This window comes from Tamandua tetradactyla, chromosome 9 (assembly GCF_023851605.1).
Source record: "Tamandua tetradactyla isolate mTamTet1 chromosome 9, mTamTet1.pri, whole genome shotgun sequence".
In the NCBI taxonomy this organism is placed as follows: domain Eukaryota; kingdom Metazoa; phylum Chordata; class Mammalia; order Pilosa; family Myrmecophagidae; genus Tamandua; species Tamandua tetradactyla.
Genome location: NC_135335.1, coordinates 101,060,656 through 101,080,485, shown reverse-complemented (window position 1 = coordinate 101,080,485; position 19,830 = coordinate 101,060,656). Strand labels below are relative to the sequence as shown.

The 19,830-nt window shown below is 39.6% G+C and overlaps 2 long non-coding RNA genes across 3 annotated transcripts in view; both read left to right on the top strand.

The window, feature by feature from the left end:
* The first annotated feature begins 3,132 nt into the window (after positions 1-3,132).
* The window catches only part of LOC143646242 (uncharacterized), a 72,732-nt gene continuing 56,034 nt past the window's right edge, over positions 3,133-19,830 (top strand). Inside the window, exons 1-3 of one of the 2 annotated variants that reach the window (XR_013157411.1) lie at positions 3,133-3,375; positions 3,859-4,031; positions 6,445-6,672. This is a non-coding gene — a long non-coding RNA (uncharacterized LOC143646242). Of the gene's footprint in view, positions 3,376-3,858; positions 4,032-6,444; positions 6,673-19,830 lie in introns of those variants that run through there. The other variant, XR_013157412.1, reaches the window with a different exon arrangement.
* On the top strand, positions 11,922-18,188 carry LOC143646240 (uncharacterized). The gene is made up of 3 exons (XR_013157410.1): positions 11,922-12,579; positions 14,918-14,986; positions 17,812-18,188. It is a non-coding gene; the product is annotated as an uncharacterized LOC143646240 (long non-coding RNA).

Genomic DNA, 19,830 nt, shown 5'->3' with positions numbered 1-19,830 from the left:
TGGTTACTGTTCCACAATTTTAGGTTTTTACTTCTAGCTGTGAGGATCACTTTTTAAAAGTCTTTGTCTGGTGTGTCCAAAGTCTAGTCTTTCTCCTTGATGGTTTCTGGACTTTTATTTTGTTCCTTTGGATGGTCCTTCACTTCCTGTTTTTTTTTTCCTTGTACTCTTTTGTTTCACATTGCACATAAACATTAAAAAGTTTTAACTTGAAGGTGTAGACCCTGAGCTATCTGTCCCGTAAGTGTGTTATCTAGTTACTGACATGACAGAAATTACCTTCGTGCCAGGAGTCTAAAAACCAAAGTAAACAAAGCAAAAAACACCTTTCACAGTCTTACAAATTGGCTGTAAGACTGCATTGGCTGGTGCTCTTCTTCAGAGTTTAGCCCTCCTATCATGAAGATCAGCCCAATCAAATTTGAAGTGCAGGGTCTTCTCCACCTTTTGCGAACCTGCATCTGGTTCTGGGCTTATGCTTGCTTGTGGCCTTAGAAATTCTCCCATTTACATGACTTATCCTGCTCCCTCTACTCTGTACGAAATAGACTTCCTCCCCTTCTTGGGTACTTCACTGTATGACTTAAGGCAGGTAATCCTTTGCCCCAGCCCACTTTTAGTTAATTGTTTCTTATAGTGCTTTATGTGTCAACAGGCTACTTCTGCCTACAGGGCAAGTTGTGGGAGAGTGAGTCAGAGAAGTGTGGCCCGGTTCACTCTTTCCTGATGTCACTGATAGATCGGCACTGCAGTACACCCTTAGGGTTACTCTGTGCCCTCTGAAACAGGGCTAGAGACCCACAGTAGGACTGCAGGCTGGCTCCACACCATGCCTGCAAGGGATTGTAGAAGGGCCAGCAAGTGCACCATGAGCTTCTATTAATTTTTAAAGCTGTGTTTTCTTGACTCAGCACTCACCCAGTTACTGCAACCCTTTAACTGTTAACTGTTTTCTGGAGTTGGATGATGATGGCTCTGCAAGATTTTTAGTTGTTCAAAGACCTGTGGGGGTAATGGAATCCTGGAGCTTCTTATACCTCTATCTTGGTTGACTGGATGTCCTTGCATATCAATTTAATAAACAATACAATTATGTGAATATTCTGTGTTTTGCTCTGTTTAGTTAGGGAGCTATTGCAACCCAGCATTAATCAACAAGTATTTTTCACTCATGTTGGTCCCATACCACTGGAACTGACTGCTTGTGAGAGCTTGGCCTTCCCATTTTCTCCTTTGCATACTTGGTCTTAAAATGCATCCCAGGCTTCAGACATTTAAACATTTGCATAGTGACCCTAAATAATTATAAGACTATTTACTGTGGTATATATTTTTCAGTTAACCATGGCTTCTAGGACCTGCCGATTATTATTTTTTTTTTTGTATGCTATATGGTGCGTGGCAAGGAAGGGGGTGAAAATGCTAGTGAGGGCAGCCATGACTGCTGAAGAGGATCCAGGCAAGAAGCAGAGTGTATTTGGAAGGTGGGGACAAAAATCTATTGGACATATTGAGTGGTTGACCACATTATTTCCTAATTCAGGCATTGTTTCCACTAATGAGCTCAAAATAGTATGGTGTAGGTAATATAGTGTCAACTTTTCACTTTGGAGTCATCAAGATCTATATTTGCTCATTAGGCAAGTTGCCTAATTTCTCTGACACTTATCATCCCTTTTTAGTGATAAGGAAACAAATACATACTTCTTAGAGTCATTATGATATGTGAAAGAAAGGGCAAGGACTATGGCTCTCCTGTTTCCTGGTATGGCCTTACTCCTTACTGTATAGCATGACACATACTAGGCACATCTTAATATTTGTTGAAGAAATGCATAGGTCTAGATTGGTCCATGGATTCCTTGCTGTTGTGGTAGCTGATGTTTTCCATGGAGCAAGCACGTTAACATACAAACAAGTTTGAGAAATGCTGTGTTTTAAGGAGTCATAAAACGGATTGCTTTACTGTAAGACTCCTCCAGTCTTTGACATGCTTTGCTTGTCTCCAAGATGTGCAGATAGAGTGAGGGCTTACCAAACTGACGGAGTTATAGTGCCATTTTATTACTGCACCCCTTGTAGGACAGCTATCCTGTGGAAAATATTTTGTTCCCAATGTTTCTCAAGTTAACTGCCTCTGTCTCATTGATGAAAATGTCAATGATGTGAATAAGTCGAGGTAGGGTGGGGGAGAATGATGTTTGGCATTTGGTGAATTGGGCTGGGCAATGAGGGACGCTTGTCAGGCAGTTGCAATATGGGATGAGCTGGTCTTGCTGGGTGAGCATGCCCAAGGAGAGTGCTGAAGGGGAATTAACCCCTGGACCCCTTTTGGGTTAGCTAGCTGGAGAAAGGAATGAGGGATTGCTGCCCTGGCTGAGAGGAAAGCACTGATAAAGAAGGAAAAATTTTGGTGGGTCCTGTACCCTAAAAGGCTAAGGTAAATGAAATAATATTATAAAGAAAAAAAAAAAGATTCTCTCTCCCTCCCATCACCAAAGTTAACCCTGATGGTAAAGGAAAAAGTGAGTTATAAATTAAGAATCCTTTATAAGAAGAAAGTCATTAATAAGATACAACGAGGACTTGGATTTTGGGGTGGTCAAAGACTGCATTCATGAAACAGTCCAACTAACAGGAAGGAGAATTTTTATCATGATGGGAAGCAGAAGATGGGTCCCAGTTCTGACTTTATGTAACATTGACTCAGGACACAGACACGTTCCTTTCAGCTTCCCTGGGGTGACCTCGAATTCTGGCCCCTAAGAGCTCCAGAAGCTGGTAGGTGGCAGTGACGGTAAAAATTTCGACAGCAAGAAGTGAGAGGAATGTAGGAGGCAGCTACAGGCATCACACGAGCATTTTTGTGTTAAAATTGAACTTGTGCCAAGGCAGTCCTGGACCTGGGACAGAACTGTGTTCCTGAGGCTCATTTCCCCAGGCACTCCAACCTCACACCCAGGTACGCCAGAATCTGGGGCCAATATGGGAACTCAAGGCATTTTAAGTGGGGCCTCCAAATTGAGGACTTGGAACAATCTGTGCAAGTTTGAAAATTTTCCAGGCCTAGAGCTGGCTTCCTTTGTAATTAGCTATTTTAAGGTCTTACTTTTAAGCTCCTGACATGGTTTAAACATTACAATTGGTGGCCCTTGCTCCTAGGGCTAAAAGGGCTGAAAAAGCAAAAAAGGATGTCTTTTAGGGGGCTTAGATATTATTGAATGGTTGACTCAACTCCATAAACAATTTATGAAGTGCCTCCTCCAAGAGCTACCCTTTGCAAACCTAATGGCTAAACAGAAGAGATGAGGCAGAATTCTGGTCCCGGTTGAACTTCGTGCTATTCCAGACCTGTCCTCCTCTGATGTAAAGGGGGTAAGTATGTCAACCCCCCTACTTCTCATAGTGTGGCCTGTGGACCTTCTGGTCTGTGAACTGAGAAGAATTGAATGTTGGAGGAAGTTTTGACAACTTTCTATAGCAATTTGAAAGTGCTGCAATATTTTGATTGTATTTTGTAAGGTTATTGGCCCACTAGGGATTAAGGGGAGAAACTCCCGTTCTTTGCCAGGAAGTGTTTGAGAATGTCTGCTCTGACCTGCCGTGCCCCCAAATCTTTCTGGTGTTTGATTCTCTATGAGGTCATGTTAGCAGGCAAACCCAAGTGTCACTGGCTCATCCCCCATGCCTTTCACACAAGCCCTTCACTCCCCACAATATCCCTGTGCTGTGCATTTCTGGGGGTCCTCAGGAGAGGTCGTATATTTGCTCTCTCAAAAGGGGTCTCTTAAGACGATTTTATTAGCAGGCATCTTTCATATACTTTACATTTGCATGAATGTTTTAATTTTTATTTAGGTTCTATGAAGCCCGTTTCATCTCATGACCTGAAAGCTGTGACCAATGATAAGGATGCTGCTGGAAACAGAACTCTAACTTTTACAGTTGCAAGTTCTCCTAGAGTCGGGAGGTTGGTGAGAATAAATTCTGACAACAGCACAGAGGATGTTTTCATTTTTACACAATGTCTGGTAAGTGCTGACATCTGTTTAGGTTGAGCAGGACTGATGTGTCTGCAGGGCAGGCCCCTCATTTGTCATTCTGTTAGGCCCAACAGCTGTGCTCCTTTGCCCAGGCCATTACTTATTTGAACCCTGTTGGTTTTAAAACCGGACACTTTGTAGTGAGCACGGGATGAGACACAATTATCAGAATACACTAAGCAAATTCAAACTCTGTGTCCAACAAATAAAAAAGGGTCCTTATATAGTTAGCAACTGATTTAAAAAGAAATATGGCACATAGTTGCAGGAAAGAGTCTTGCAGAATGTATGTGTATATATATATATACAATATATCATATTATATACATTATTTAATACATTAAAAGTACATACTTGTATATATAAAAGTATGTGTGCGTTTGTGTATTTAATCAGTACCCAGAGCCATCTGTTTTAAACTTCAGTGGTACTTTATCACCACCACTCAGAGTCCTTTTTATTTAAATGGCTAAGCCTTCAAACCTTTTGACCTTTTTGCATCACAGGAATCTGAGCGACCAGATACGTTTGCTTTTATGCAATTTCATTTTTAAAAGCCTACATTTCCAAATGATCTTCTTGAATGTAAATACTTCTTTCGCACCATTCATTTTCCTTTTTCCATTCTGAAATAGTAGGTATACCGATCTGATAGTTGATTTGGTTAACTTTATGTAACTAAGGAATAAAAAAATTAAAAATTTAAAGTCAAATTTAGAGGAATTAGCACAATTAAATGACAGGTTTGCCTTTCACCTTTGAGATATTTCTGCTCCAGTGTGATATGGCAGGATTGAATTTGGCGTTTGCTTTGCAGTTGCCTTTGTCTGGGGTGCGTTTAGGGGAGCAGCTCACGAGTCTTGCAAAAGCTCCAAATGTGACGCCAAAAAGAGGAAGTATAAATTCTCTACTTCACAGATGCACTCTGCACGAAGCGGAAAAAAAAGATTAATTTGAACACTACATTCTATCGGGAGTTTAATGTGCCCAGAGGCATCAAGACATGCCCAGGGGTAGTTTGTATTTTGAATGCTGACAAAAATGGTACCAGTCAAAACAAAGATGCTTTGTTTCTACCCTAAGTTCCTTTATTAAATTCTGATTATACCGTTGCAAGCATTATTTTCCATTCCTTTTCTTGGCAAATATATGGTATTTTACATCACTCTCATGCAAATAGGCTTTCATGGATACAAGTAGACAGGATGTACTAGGCTGTGCTGTTGTAACAACTCCCAAATCTCAGTGCCGTATAATAATAAAAGTTTATTTCTTGCTTACATTGTCTTTCGGGTGCGGTTCTGCTCTGGATGCCGTCTTTCTGTTGGGTCAGTTTGAAGGAGCAGCCCTGATCGTGGCATTGCAGCAGAGGGGAAAGAAGTGATAGAGGAACCAGGCAATGACTGTTGGGTCCGAAAGCGTCATGTATTACTTGTGTCCACATCTCACTGGCTAATGAAAGTCACAAGAGCTAGCCTGTGCCTTTTGGGTAGGGAGGTAAACCTCACAGGGAGGCGGCACTGAGCAATCCCCCACAATGGGCTAGCCTCGTCACCTGAAATCTCTTTACAAATATTAGAAGTTAGACTATGTTTTCCTATGAAAGCAAATTACCTTTAGAATACAATAGACTTATAAACAGGAAATTAATGCCCCAAGCTAGATATAAGACCCCAGGACAAGCACAGACTTGATTAAAATCCAGTCATTTTAAGTTTTTTCTCTTTCCTCTGAATTCCTTCTGCTTTTATGAACGCACATGCTATTCCCAAGAAAACGTGTTAGCAATGGCAGGTCTCAGCTGGAGCGGGTGGAGGGAGGGGCCTGCACGGAGGTGTCTGCGGGGAGGGCCCCTTGACCCGTGGCTGGTCCTTGTGGAGACGGGCTGGGCTGGGTTCTGGAAAGCTGCATGCCCCCACGGTGCAGGGGTGGTGAGAGAGGCGTTCCTCAGTCCTGTCCGAATAAAGTGGGGGTCAGCTCTGTGCTCACCACACAGGGCCCTTTCCTCTCCACAGCATACCCCCAACACGCCAGAGGCCTCCCCAGTTCTCCTCTTAAAGGAAAGAGGAGAAAAGGAGAGTTATAGGGGCTCCACCCAAGAACACCAGCCGGGCCTGTCAGGCCGTATTTATAGGGTAGCCTCCAGGGCACAGTGATTCACTTTTCCCTAAAGCATCATCTAAGGTATATTTAGAGTCTATAGAAATTCAGCCCACAGCCCACACTTTCTGCATTTCTGATGTGTGATGTGTGGAGAGAGCCTTAAATTCAGGAATCAGACTCCCTATTGCTGTTCCTTGGTCCATGACTGATTCCTTATAACCGAGGACCAGTCCCTTGGCCTCTGTGTTCTGCGACTTGGAACAAATTATTTATCTTTTAAACTTCAGTTTCCTCATAGGTAAAATGGGGGGAAATGAGGGCAATGGCAGCATTTTGATTCACTGTGTACCGGACGCCGCTCTGCTGCCTGTGGTGGTCTTTGCCGCCACTGGGTGGACTTGGAGACGACGTATCCATGGTGATGCAGCTGTAAGTAGCAGGCGCAGAATCTGAACCCAGGGCCCCTGGCCAAGGTGTCATATTCCCATCCGCTGAACTGTCCCTTCCTCTTAGAGTTTGCATGTGAATTAAGACAGACAATGAATGTAAAATGCTTAACACGCTGTTCCACATACAGCAAACACTAAATAAGTGGTAGCCAAGGCTGCTGCTGCTGTTATTTTTTTTGTTCTTGAAAATGTGAGGAGTCTTTTTCCTCTCCTGGGTAACTGAAAGGCTACTTTCACAGGGGAAGGCAATTTTCTGGGACACTCGAATTGGTTGCTGTGTCTACCCCACTGTGCTGCAGTGACTTAAAGGAAATGAGGTAGTTGGAAGAGAATGGCATTTGCTTCACCTGATAACCCAGTTACTGTTTCCCTTTGGGGGAGAGTCCCTGGTGCTCTTGAACACATTTCCCTGAGAGGTGATGGGAGGAAGAGGCTGGGGAAAATGCAGGGAGCTGCTGTCCTTGGACAGAGCTCTGGCTAGAGAAGGAATGAGGTGGGGGGTGCAGCTAGGACAACTCCAAGGACCCCACCCCAGTGTACCCAGGAGGAAGGACTTCTCAGCAGAGGCGATTGTTGCAGCAAAACTGAGGTGCTTTTCCAGGTTCTGTCTGGCTGACTTTCTATGAATGTCGTTGACATACTTTGTTTCCCCTTTTGCCTTAATAGTTATAAAGAACACCAAGAATATGAGCTGGGCAGGCGGTGTGCAGAGGAAAACTCGGCAAGCATATAAGCCAAAATACCAACTGTGGCTCTCTCAGGTTATATTAATATTTCAATTTGTGCATGCGTGTGTCTCTGAGTAGAAAAATAACACATTTACTATAAAAATAAAATAAAAGGTATTTAAAAGCAGAAATTTGTATTGAAAAAGAATAGAACATTATCAATAAATACAGTACAACTGTTTTAATCTGCCAGCATTCCAATTCGATTTAGCGAGTGGATTCAAAATGTCCATTTTTATTTGTGACTTGAGAAGAAGAAAATTATTGTCCATCTTTCTGGCTTTCCCCTTTCAAGATATTTTATCCTTTTTTTTTTTTACATACAGATGAAACATGAATCTTTTCCAAAAGTCTGCAATTTTATGGCTTCTGTCAAATAGGACCCTGGTCAACTCTGAACCATTTTTTTTTAATTAATACTTTTATTCAGAAATATCCACAAATATACAGTCCATCCATAGTATACAATCAATAGCTCACAATATCACCACATAGTTGTATATTCTTCACCATGATCATTTTTAGAACACTTGCATAACTCTGGAAAAAGAAATAAAAAGAAAAAAAATGAACTCATACATGCCATACCCCATAGTCTTCCCTCTCATTGACTCACAGTCTTTCAATCTACCCAATTTTTACCCTTTATCTCCTGTTATAATTCATTTTTTATCCTTTTTTTTTTTTTAACTTATCTTCCATACCCTGGCTAAAAGGAGCATGAGACACAGGGTTTTCACAATCACGCAGTCACATTGTAAAAGCGTCATAGTCACATCGTAAAAGCGTCATAGTTGTACAGTCTTCTTCAAGAAGCAAGGCTACTGGAACACAGTTCAACAGTTTTAGGTAGTTCCCTCCAGCCACTCCAATACACCATAAACTAAAAAGGGACATCTATATAAAGCATTAGAATAACCTCCAGGATAACCTCTCGACTCCGTTTGAAATCTCTCAGCCACTCAGACTTTATTTTGTCTTATTTTTCTTTTCCCTCTTTTGGTTAGGTTCTCTTTCTCACTCCCAGGATGCCAGGTCTTGGCTCATCCTTGGGAGACAGGTTCCACGTTGCCAAGTATATTTACACCATTGGGAGTCATGTCCCATGAAGCAGGGGGAGGGCAGTGAGTTCACCTGCCAAGTTGGCTTAGAGAGGTCACATATGAGCAACAAAAGAGGTTCTCTGGGGGTGACTCATCGTCATAATTATCAGTAGACTTAGCTTCTCCTTTGCAGGAATAAGCTTCATAGGGGAAAGCCCCAAGATTGAGGACTCAGCATATTGAATTTGTTACCCAAATTGCTTGTGAGAATATCAGGAATTCCCCAGATGAGGAAATTGAATATTTCCTCCTTTCTCCCCAGTCCCCCAAGGGAACTTTGCAAATACTTTTTATTCTCTGCCCAAATTACTCTGGGATATATTGGGACATCACAATAACCTGTACAAACCAACAAGATCTCATGCCCTATTAAGATTCCATGTAATTATGGTAACTCTGAATCATTTTAAGATGGTATTTCCTTTGCTAAAGCTGCCAGAATGCAATATTCTAGAAATGGGTTGGCTTTTGCAATGTGGATTTATTAACTTGCAAATTACAGCTCTAAGAATATGAAAATGTCCAACTCAAGGCATCAACAGGACGATACCTGGAATCTGAAAAAAGGCCACCAGTATCCAGGATACCCCTGTCACATGGGAAGATACATGGCTGGCACCTGCTGGTCATTCATTCTGGGTTTTGTTGCTTTCAGTTTCGAGCTTCAGTGCCTTCCTCTCTGACTTCTGTAGGTGCTCTCTTAGCTTCTCCAGGGCTTCTCTCTGAACTCTCTGGGCTTCATCTGTCTTTTATTGTCTCATAAAGAATTCCAGTAAAAGGATTAAGACCCACCTTGAATGGGCTGGGTCACATCTCAATTGAAACCAAAAAGTCCCACCTACAACAGGTCTGCATCCATAGGAATGGATTAAAAGAACATGGCCTTTTCTGGGGTACATAACAGCTTCAATCCACCAGAGTTGGCTATTGGGTTTACTACCCAGCAGTTCTGGTCCTCTTCAGTCTGACTGGGAAAAAAGACATTATCCAGGAAACAATCTCAAGTGTAAAGGAAGTTCAGAACTGTTCAGCCATGTTCAAGTAATCAAATGGCTTTGAAACTCTGATTTCCTAGACAAGGTTTTCTAATTTCAGCAGTCACTTCTAGCCATTCACTTCCAATTGGGAAAGTCTTTCAAGCAATTGATGATCCAGGGCTCTTTCATGCCTTTATCGTAAAGGACTAAATTGTTTTCAGCTCTCTACCAACCTCAGCTGAGGGAGGCAAGACCACTGTATCATTTGCACCTAAATTCCACACTTAAAACTCATACCTGTTCTTGATTTTAACAGGTAAATAAAAATGACTGTTTCAATCAGTGGCTCTGGGCAGACTTCTTATGAAAGAAATCTCAGTTCTCCATTATGCTTAGTATCATACTTTGGAAAATAATTGTGGTAAAAATATTCATTATGTTATAGCTTAAAAATATTTTCATATCCCAGAATAAACTCACCATTTTTCCAAACCATAATATGTTGACCTTCCAAGATAAGCAAGTAACAGTCTTGCCTTTCACTATTGTATTTTCATAAATGGGAAAAAAAAAACCCACAAAAAAGTTTGATGAAAATCTTGTATCCTGAAGAAGTAAATATGATTACACAGCGAAAGTAAATTATCAGATTTTGAAATGGAATGAAAGCTTTTTACAAATTTAGAGAGAAATTTCGAAGAATGTTTGAACAAAGTATTGAATTTTATGAAGCACAAATCTCTTCTAAGTTGAGTACAAAGCTAATTGAGTGATTTTCATTCTAGTACTTGTTTAGATAATTTAGAAGCATTAAAAAGCAAAGTGTTCTGGTTGTGAAATTAATGATGCTTGGTCTTTTCATTTCTATAAATCCAGTAATTGCATTCTAGTCATTGTGGTTTTGTGGATGGAAGGTCAATCAGCTTAGTTTCTGTTTGCTGCTGCAATGCAGGCAGCAGTTTCCAGGGTCACATTTAGAAAATACAATCAAGTTATATTCTTGGTTATAAATTTGGTCTAATTACCTCTCTTCCCAGAATCTGGGTTTATTGCTCAAGACAGCAATAACATTTTAAGAAATTATGAACATATTTCCCACAGTATTGAAATCAATTTATAGTAACTGAATGGAGAATTCAATGAGGTCATTTCACTTTTGTCTTTTAATTTTCTGAGCAGGGAAAAATTAGTGTCTTTATGTTCCTGATTTCTCACTTCCCACCCCACCCCTTCTATCTTGGGGTCTCTTAAGTTGTAATTTCAATGGCAACTAGATTCAATAGTTAGCTTGAGCATTTTATGCTGGCTTTTTGTTTAGAAAATTTGGGTTTTGCCATTCCGGTTCAGTGAATTCACGTGCTAACATATTTTTCTATGTGTAGAAATTACTGTGCTGTGTTGTCAGTCATCTAGTCATTGTTTCAACTGAAAATTAGTTGCTGGGTCCTGGCCTGATAGCTTTAAACAGCCCCCAAATATTTCTTTCTCTTTAGAGCTGATGGCTCTTTCTTTGGAAAAGCTGATAGAGCTAATTCCTATTTCAGGAGAGAGTGGTTTATTCTTTCTCTTTGTATTAATTTCCCATGTCTGCTATAACAAATTACCCCAACTTTGGTCACTTAAAACAACATACCTTTATTCTCCAACAATTCTGGAGGTCAGAAGTCTGAAATCCATTTCCCAAGATCAGAGTCAAGGTCATAACAGAGCCTTGTTCCCAGAGGCTCTAGGGGAAAAACCCTACTTCCCTCTCCACCTGCTGGTAGCTGCCAGTGTTCCTTGACTTGTGGCCTCATCACCCCAATCTGCTTCTGTGATTTCACTGACTTCTCTTCTTTCTGTGTCAAACTTCCCTCTGACTCCCTCTTGTAAGTTATGCCATGTGTATAGCAGAATGTCTGGCATGTATTTGGGAGCTTCACAAAAGTTAGGTAATAACAATGAGTTTGGGTTAAATAAATTGGTAAGGAATATCCTGGATTAGTTTGTTTCTACTGTTTTGTGAATATAAACATGTAATTTATAATTATCCTTTGTATAGCACTTTTAAAGTATTTTATTTGTTCAGTAAGCATATATTTACTGATATGCCAAGTTTAGAGTGGGTGAACTAATATTTATGAAGCAAGTAAAAGTAAGCTTCTAGAATGTGTGCCACTATTACAGCCAAAAAATTCCTTTGTTTTATGACTACAGTTTTTTTAGGCATATCTTAGAACTTTCTGATTGCTTAATATTCTTATACTGTGATTCATTATAAAAAGTGAGTATAGCCTTCTATCTTTAACCAGAATCCACTGATGTTCCAGTAAGAAATTGGTTAGTCAGGACTTAGATGCTTTCTTGAGAGTCTTGGGAATTCCTAGAGCATGCCGTATTGAACACTGACATGGCAAAAATCGACTATGTCAAATCCATATCTACAAGTGAAACATTGTTCTTTATTTTAATGCAGAAATGGAGGCTCAGAGAAATTATATGCCTTGCATATATGGTCCACAGAGCTGGAAATTGACAGACTGATATTGAATTTAGATCAGACCAATCCAAGGTTCTGTTTCTATTTTCATATTATTTGTCCCTTGGGGGAAGAATACTTGTAATTTAGGCATTTGGAGTGTAAAGAGGTCCCAATAAATGCTATAGGAGAAAGACTGCATCTATAAGCCTATAGATGTGGCACTGGACCCAGCTGATTTCAGCTAAAATCCTGTGATTTGAAGAGGGGTGGAGGAAGACAGTTCCCTAAATTCCCACCTTCTCTGAGCTCAGCAGCCTCTTTTAACCCATTACCGAAAAGTAAATAAGATAACATGTATCTGTAGCCATAGGATAAAGTGGATTCTTTTATCTGTGGATTTTGGTTAAAGAATTCTTAGAGCCAGATCTATCTCACGTGCATCTGACAGATGTTTTTCTTTGTGGTTCTATAGAATCAAGGCTATGAGACCCAGAAGATTTGGATCTCTAAGAGCCAAGACATACAATATTGTCCCTTCAAATAAAAGCACAGTTTTGAGGGCGGGCCACGGTGGCTCAGTGGCAGAGTTCTCGCCTGCCATGCGGGAGTCCCTGGTTTGTCTCCTGGTGCTTGCCCATGCAAAATAAATAAATAAAGGCACTGCTTTTAGAAGATCTAGGATTTGGAACCACATACCCACCCATTCAGAGATCAGGTAAAAGTATAGCTTTGTTAAGGATTTTAGAGAAATGGACAGAGTTGGGGGAGAGGCACTTCTGGGGTAGGGAAAAAATGACTTCTTTATTCCAGACTGCCCAAGGCACTTGGGGCTTGGCTCCACTTCCCCATTCTGCATAAACCCGATTATCAGAGAAAAGGAATTATTGGCTCCTTCTTGAAGATTTGTGGTAAAAGACCACGAGATTTTCCTTTTTAAATTATTGATGTTTTAACTGTAGTTCAAAATAACTTTAGATTGAGAAAACAATTGTGTACACTCCCACACAGTCTTCAACCGTATTTCCTATTGTTACCATTTTACACATTTGCTTTTTCATTCTTTCTCTCTCTTTCTACACACACACATTTCTAAAATTTTGAGAGCAAGTTGCAGATGATGCCTCTTTACCTCCAAAATACCTCAGTATCTATTTCCTTAAAACAAGGCCATTCTTTTATATAGCCATAGTATAATTTTCAAAATCATAAAATTAACATTGATACAATATTATCATTATAAACAGATCGTATTCAAATTTCAAACATTGCCACAACAATGTCCTTTATAGCAAAAGAAAAGAAGGATAAAATGTTGCATTTAGTTGCATGTCTCTTTAATCTCCTTTAATCTGACACTGTGCCTCAGTCATATCTATCTTTCATGATCTTACCATGTTTTGAAGAGTACAGGTCACTTCTTTGTAGAAGCACTGGCTTGGTTTTATCTGCTGTTTCCTTGTGATCAGATTCGGGATTTTGCATTTTTGGCAGCAGTACCACCAGAGGTGGGGTCTTCACAGAGCATGATGTTGGGCGGCACTGAGGCTCACCCTCCCAGGCTGATGACATTTACGCTCATCACTCGAGAAAGGTGCTTTGTCCCAGGTTCTCCTCTCTGAAGGTACTAGTTTCTCCTTCGGTTGCTAATAAGTATCTGGTGAATATATTCTTGGAAACTATTTAAATATCTTGTTTCTTATTCCACTTTAGGCAACCAGGTTTAGCAACCATTTTAGGATTCTTGCCCAAAACATTTATTACATTGTGGCTGCCAAATATTTTTTCTTCTACATTTATTAGTTGCAGTTCTACACCACTGAGTTTCTAATGACATTCCAGAAAGACTCCATCCATAAAAGAAAAAATATCTGGACTAATCTAACTCCATAAAAAATAAAAATCTCCCCCTGCTCTCTCTCCTTAATCTCAGATCCCAGCTGTTCAGCCAAGTGGCTTGTCTATTCACATTATTTAATTTAATTAATACTGTGGAAATATGTGGAGCTGTTGGAAGTTGTTCCTAAAACCATCTTTTATTTGAGGTGACAAAATCTCATGGCTTCTGAGATTCTTCTCTCCTCAAGTTTACTCCACACTTTTTCTCTTTAAGTCTTAGTCTTATTCTTAACTTTCTGCCCTTCTCCCAACACACACACATGCACACACACACACGCACATGCACACATACACACACATGCACACACACACACACATGCACACACACACACATGCACACACACACACACATGCACACATACACATCCTTTAGAACCTGACTCTTAAATTCAGAGAAGTTGGTGGTTGCCAGGTTAAAGCTCTCTTCTAAAGATTCTACGTACCCAAAAACCTTTTTCACACTATGACTGACAAGCTGTCATTCTGACATTAGACATTTTAGCTGAGCACTTTCAATTCCCCGATACCTAGTCTTAAAGCCCATACATTCAAGGTACATATAATTCAAGACGATTCATGTAAAATGACCCTATTGGTTATTCATACCTAATTTCTCATTTCGTGAAATGTCTTCTCATAAATAGAACCCATAAGAAACCTCTCCTTCACTACACTCCTGAAGTACAAAACTGTGTTTGGTAGTCTTCCCTAATTATTTCCCCCAGAAGATTTTTGACCATCATCTCAACCTCTCCCATCTGTGGGAGCCATATCTTCCCGGGACAATGACTCTCCTTACTATAGACATCAGAAGATCCTTAGATTATTCCAATAACATGCTATATATTTTTCGGGATAGCTAATTTTCATTTATAGAACCAAAGGACAACCGACCCCCAAGGAAATCTTTCTTCCTGATTAATAGACAATTTTACTGTTACTGTTAGGAATCTGGATTTCTTTTGCTTTATACTATCATGTATCTTTCAAGCTGAATTGGATCATTTTTTGGAAATCATCCTCTGGTCCCAAATCCATAGCACAGTCACATGAGTCTGGGAGGAGCACAATATTTATGACTCATCTCTTGACAGAAATCTTAAACTATAGACGAAAATAGTAGGGCTGCTAAATAAAACTGATTTTTTTTTCTCCAGAAACTGCTGGCATTTTGAGTCACTAGTTAATACCAGAAATTACCATCTTTAGAGAAACTCCAATATCTCGTAAGTAACTATCTTGACTTTTTGTCTATGAAGAAATGTCGAGAAATGAGATTTTCTCTTTCCCACTTAAAATTCTTGTGGTAGGTTAAATTATGTACCCCAGAAAAAAATATGTTCCCAATAGTAATTCCATTTCTATGGGTATGAATCCATTGTAAATTTGATCTCTTGAAGATGATCTCTTAACTAACTTTTAGTTAAGGCATGGCCCAACTGAATGAGGCTGGGTCTTCATCTGGTTTACTTGAGTCCTTTTTTTTTAAAAATTTTTTAAATTTTTTATTTTTTACATGGGCAGGCACCGGGAATCGAACCTGGGTCCTCTGGCATGGCAGGCGAGCATTCTTGCCTGCTGAGCCACCGTGGCCTGCCCTTGAGTCCTTTATAAGCAGAAGAAATTCAGAAATTGTAAGCAAGAGCTGTGGGGAGGAACCAGAACCCAGAAGTTAATAGAACCCAGAAGAGAAAGGAGAGGACATTGTCATGTGATGCAGAAAAACTAAGGAACCCAAGGATCACTGGTAGCCAGCACCAGGATACCATGGTCTTCAAAGAAAGCCTCACTTTGTCAGTACCTCAATTTTGAACTTTTACTAGCCTCAAAATGGTGAGCCCATAAATCTCCATTGTTTAAGCCAATCCATTGTATGGTATTTGTTTTAATAGCTTAAGAAACTAAGATAAACCTCATTTAATATCCCTAAATGGAAACCTCTTCAATAAGTATTTGGCAACATTGAGGACAACAAGTTTATATTCCAAAGAAATGCAGTACTCTAAATGCATTTATAGAGCTCTGGTTCTCAATACATCTGCTGTACCATCATTGAACTGAACAATATGTCTTCAGAGACCAAAACTTATGTTAAGAAAGAATTTCCAAATACTGACTGACAAAGTAAACTCAGCTCAGTAAATTACGTGATTTATCCTTGGCTCATTTGAGCTGGAAATTCATTGCCTTGGCAAAACCTACCTGTAAGTTCAAAGTGTTATACTAGGTAGCAGGACAGAAAAAAGATGTGACCCATAGGAATTAATGTACACGGTTTTATCTCTAGACTTCCCTTCTGTTTGTTACAATTTTGGAGATTTTTGGGAATGGACTGCTGTTTGGGAAAGGACTGCCAATATAGTGCCTGAACAATAAAACATTTTGGGTAGAAACCATCCCCATTAGTTGAGTTAGAAAGGACATTGACAGATAACAGGCATTAGAGATTTAGGCTCAATCTTGAAAAAATATCTTAGGCAAGGTGGAATAACATGGAGATGAATGAGAAGAGTAAGTTCAATAGAAATTAAATAGATTATATGTTAAAGTTCATGATTTTATAATGATTCCAAAAACAAAAACAAGAAAACAAATAAAACCAATCCAATGGTCATTTTTGGAGGTTAGAACCAGGGAGCCAACTCACTTTGCTAAAATTTGGTACATAAAGGGAAAGCTTCAAGCATTTACCCTGCCTTTACTGTATGAACTGTACCTCTGTGTAACCAGAGAGCTTATGAAGGAAAATTCTTCTTTAAACAAGAATTCTAGATAATAAATTAAGAAAGAATAATACATTCAAAAGAAAGACATTAAAACATTGTTTGCCTTGTAATAGTTGTATAAAAATAAACAATACAACATGTAAGTATTATAACTAAAAAAAAAAGGACCTGATTCTTATTAAACCTCTAGATTTAACTGCCAGTATACAGGAAATACAGAGGACAGAGTAACATGTTAAACAACACTATAGGGATGCAATCAGTAAAACCTAGAATGTAGGAAACTCTACCAGGCAAGCAACCCAATTTCTTCAACAAATAAAATAAAAAAATTAGAGAAGGGGAACCTATAGATTAAAAGACACCTATGACAAGTATCTAACAAATATGATTTGTTGACTTCTTTTAGGATCCTGACTCAAACAAAGCACCTGTGTTTAAAAAAAATCAAAGAAATTTGAATACTAGTTGGAAATTTGATGATATTAAGTAATTATTGGTGATATTTGGTTGTGAAAGTGGTTGTGAAATTGTGTTTATGTTTTAAAAGTTATCTTTTACCAGTACTTATTAAAGCATTTACAAATAATATGATGTCTGTGATTTAACTTAAAATAAGTGGACAGGAGTATATGTGAAACTAAATTGTTTATAAGTTGATAATTGTTGAAGCTTTCTGCCAGGTAAGTGGAGGTTCATTATAAACTTTCTATGATACAATTACCTTAGGTATTATTTCAGAGTGAATGTATTTTTCTCTCTCTGATGAACAAAGCATTTTTGTAATGGAATTGCCTAGCTTTGACGAATAGGTTACCACATTTTTAATGATACCGTGTTTGTGTGGACTTGTGCCATAATTTCAGCACAAGTAGAGTACATTCTGAAAAAGACATGTATCTCTTCAGTTGGGATATGTGTTAATCTTGTATCATCCCTGGCCAGGACAATGAAGGGCTTATACTATACCGATATGTGGACCATGAGACTACAGGCTGGACTGCAGAAGACTTTTTCATGTTCATAGTGTCCTACCTACTGGCAGTTCTAGGCCCTGAGGTGTTTCATATTACTATTTCATATGAAATTAATGAGTCCGATCAGCACAGTCACCTGCTTGCAAATACGGGTGAAGTCAGCAAGATATGGACAGTTATAGCATATCTATGATTATTAAAGTATGAACAGGTTAGAAATTAATATTTCCCTTTTTAATTGACAATGCCATAACATAAACCTTTGAAGTAAAACACATTGCAATAAAAAATATTTCTTTATGCATGCTTTTTCATCATATCCCTTCTGTTTCCTCTCGTATGACTCAGTAGTTGTATCGAGGAAAGATGGAAAACTAGTTTTAAAGAATTTCACTTGTGCCTTCAAATGGGGTCTTCACCACTCCCATGACTGAAGACTGTTGATAGAAATTGAAAATGATAAATACGGTAAGTTCTTGAAAGGAAAGGGGTATTGAAAGCTGCACCTGTTTATGTGGCAAGAGAAAGTCCAGTAGTAGATAAGTTAGAAAATTAGCATTGTAGAAATAAATCTGAAGTTTTTAAAGCTTCTTTGCCTGAAATGTTAAGTTGTGAGAGTTTATGTATTTAAAAGTTATTGCTTTCATATACTGTGGGTATACTCTTTGTATACCTTGAGAAACCAGCGTACTTTCAATAAGTAGGCCAAGCATATTTGAGGAAGAAAGAGCTTTGCAGCTGTCTTCTGAAAGTTCTAATTGAAATGCTGCTTTGTTTTTGTATTTACATTTTAACAGGAGCTGCTGTAATGGAAGGGGACTAAGTTTTAATTAACCAATCTATATTAGATGCTTCCAATGTTCTATTGAAGTACCAGAATCTCAGTGTTCTTCCCATGAAGCTTGGTTTCAGGTCACATCTATTCCTCATTATGGAACCATTATGGTTGGAGAAAGAAATATCACCCGAGGAAAACCCAATTTCTTTCAATATATAATTAATACATTTCAAGTCACATACCTTCACAATAATTCTGGATCACTGACTGATAATTTTGCCTTTGCCATTTGGCCAAACCAAAAGAGCAAATCTACTACCAAACCATAATTTGGGTTGTTGGACCTGAAAACCGAAAGTGGAAGAGCTAGACAGTTCTTCAGAGGTGATCATATATGTGACTACCTGAAATCCAAATAATAGCTTTTTGTTAATGGCTTCCTGATGGGTTTCTTGACTGGGAAGGAAGAGAAGAGACCAAAGCTCATTTGAAGGAGCTTTATAGTGAGGTTATGCACATGTGGGCTGATGCTTAAGACGGCCACAGCCCGAGCAGGGGAAGGGGTACAGCGTATATAGGATGGTTGGTAGGAAATAGGAAAAGGGAGGCAGTGGGTTTTCTTTGTCTAGCATGGGAGCAGGAAGTTGGCAGGTTTCCAAAGGTCAATTTAGAAGCTGGGGCTGGGGGTGGGGGTTTCAGTGGGGAATCATTGCAAACTTGCAGCTGTTGGCCGGTGTAACTGCCAGAGGACAGAGGTTGTATAAGGGGAGCTATGGCAGGAATGCAGCTGCCTGAGGGGGAATACAAAGACACTCATGCGACTGCTGACTGCCCCATGGGCTGGGGCAGGTTTGTTTTTGCAAAGGGCTTCCTGAAAGTTATGAGTAGAGGAAGTCTCCTGGAATGCTTGCTAAGGGTCGGTTACCTCAAGGGGGAAGAAGGGGTTCCACCTAACACACCCGTTTACCATTTCACACAAGCTGACATTGATCACTCTCACGTGTGAATTGTACAAGATAGAAGCCCATCCTCTGGAGTGTTTCACTTTAGTGTGACTGTTCCGAGCTTCACCCTCTCTACAAGCTCTTGCACCTGGATATCATCCCCATCCATCACAGTTGTGAACCTCCCTGACCTACGTCTCCCACAAGGCCAGATAACTGTCCCAGTTACCAGTGCTTACCCATCCACAGTGACCAATGGAAGGAGTCCCAAATCGCTTACTAGATAACCTGCCCCTCAACATGGGCACTCCTGACTGACGAGCAGGTGACCACCAGCTTTGAGCAGGATGATTTGTGTTTGGGAAGACTCTTACCACATCATGAATCTCACTGCTTTAGGACCAGCTACAATTCTCACTGTTTATGTCAGAAAGCAACCTGACAGGACAAACACTGGGCCTCAGATTGCAGCCTTCACTGTGGTTTGTGTTAAATCTGAAAATTCCCAACAAAGTGGCTCATCAACTGGGAAGAAAGGATCTTGATATGTCTAAGCTTGCATATGACTGAAAGTGTTTCCACATTTCCTTGTCTTGTAAGAAGAGTGGGCTGCAGGAAGACAATGGAAGATGCTACTCTATTCAT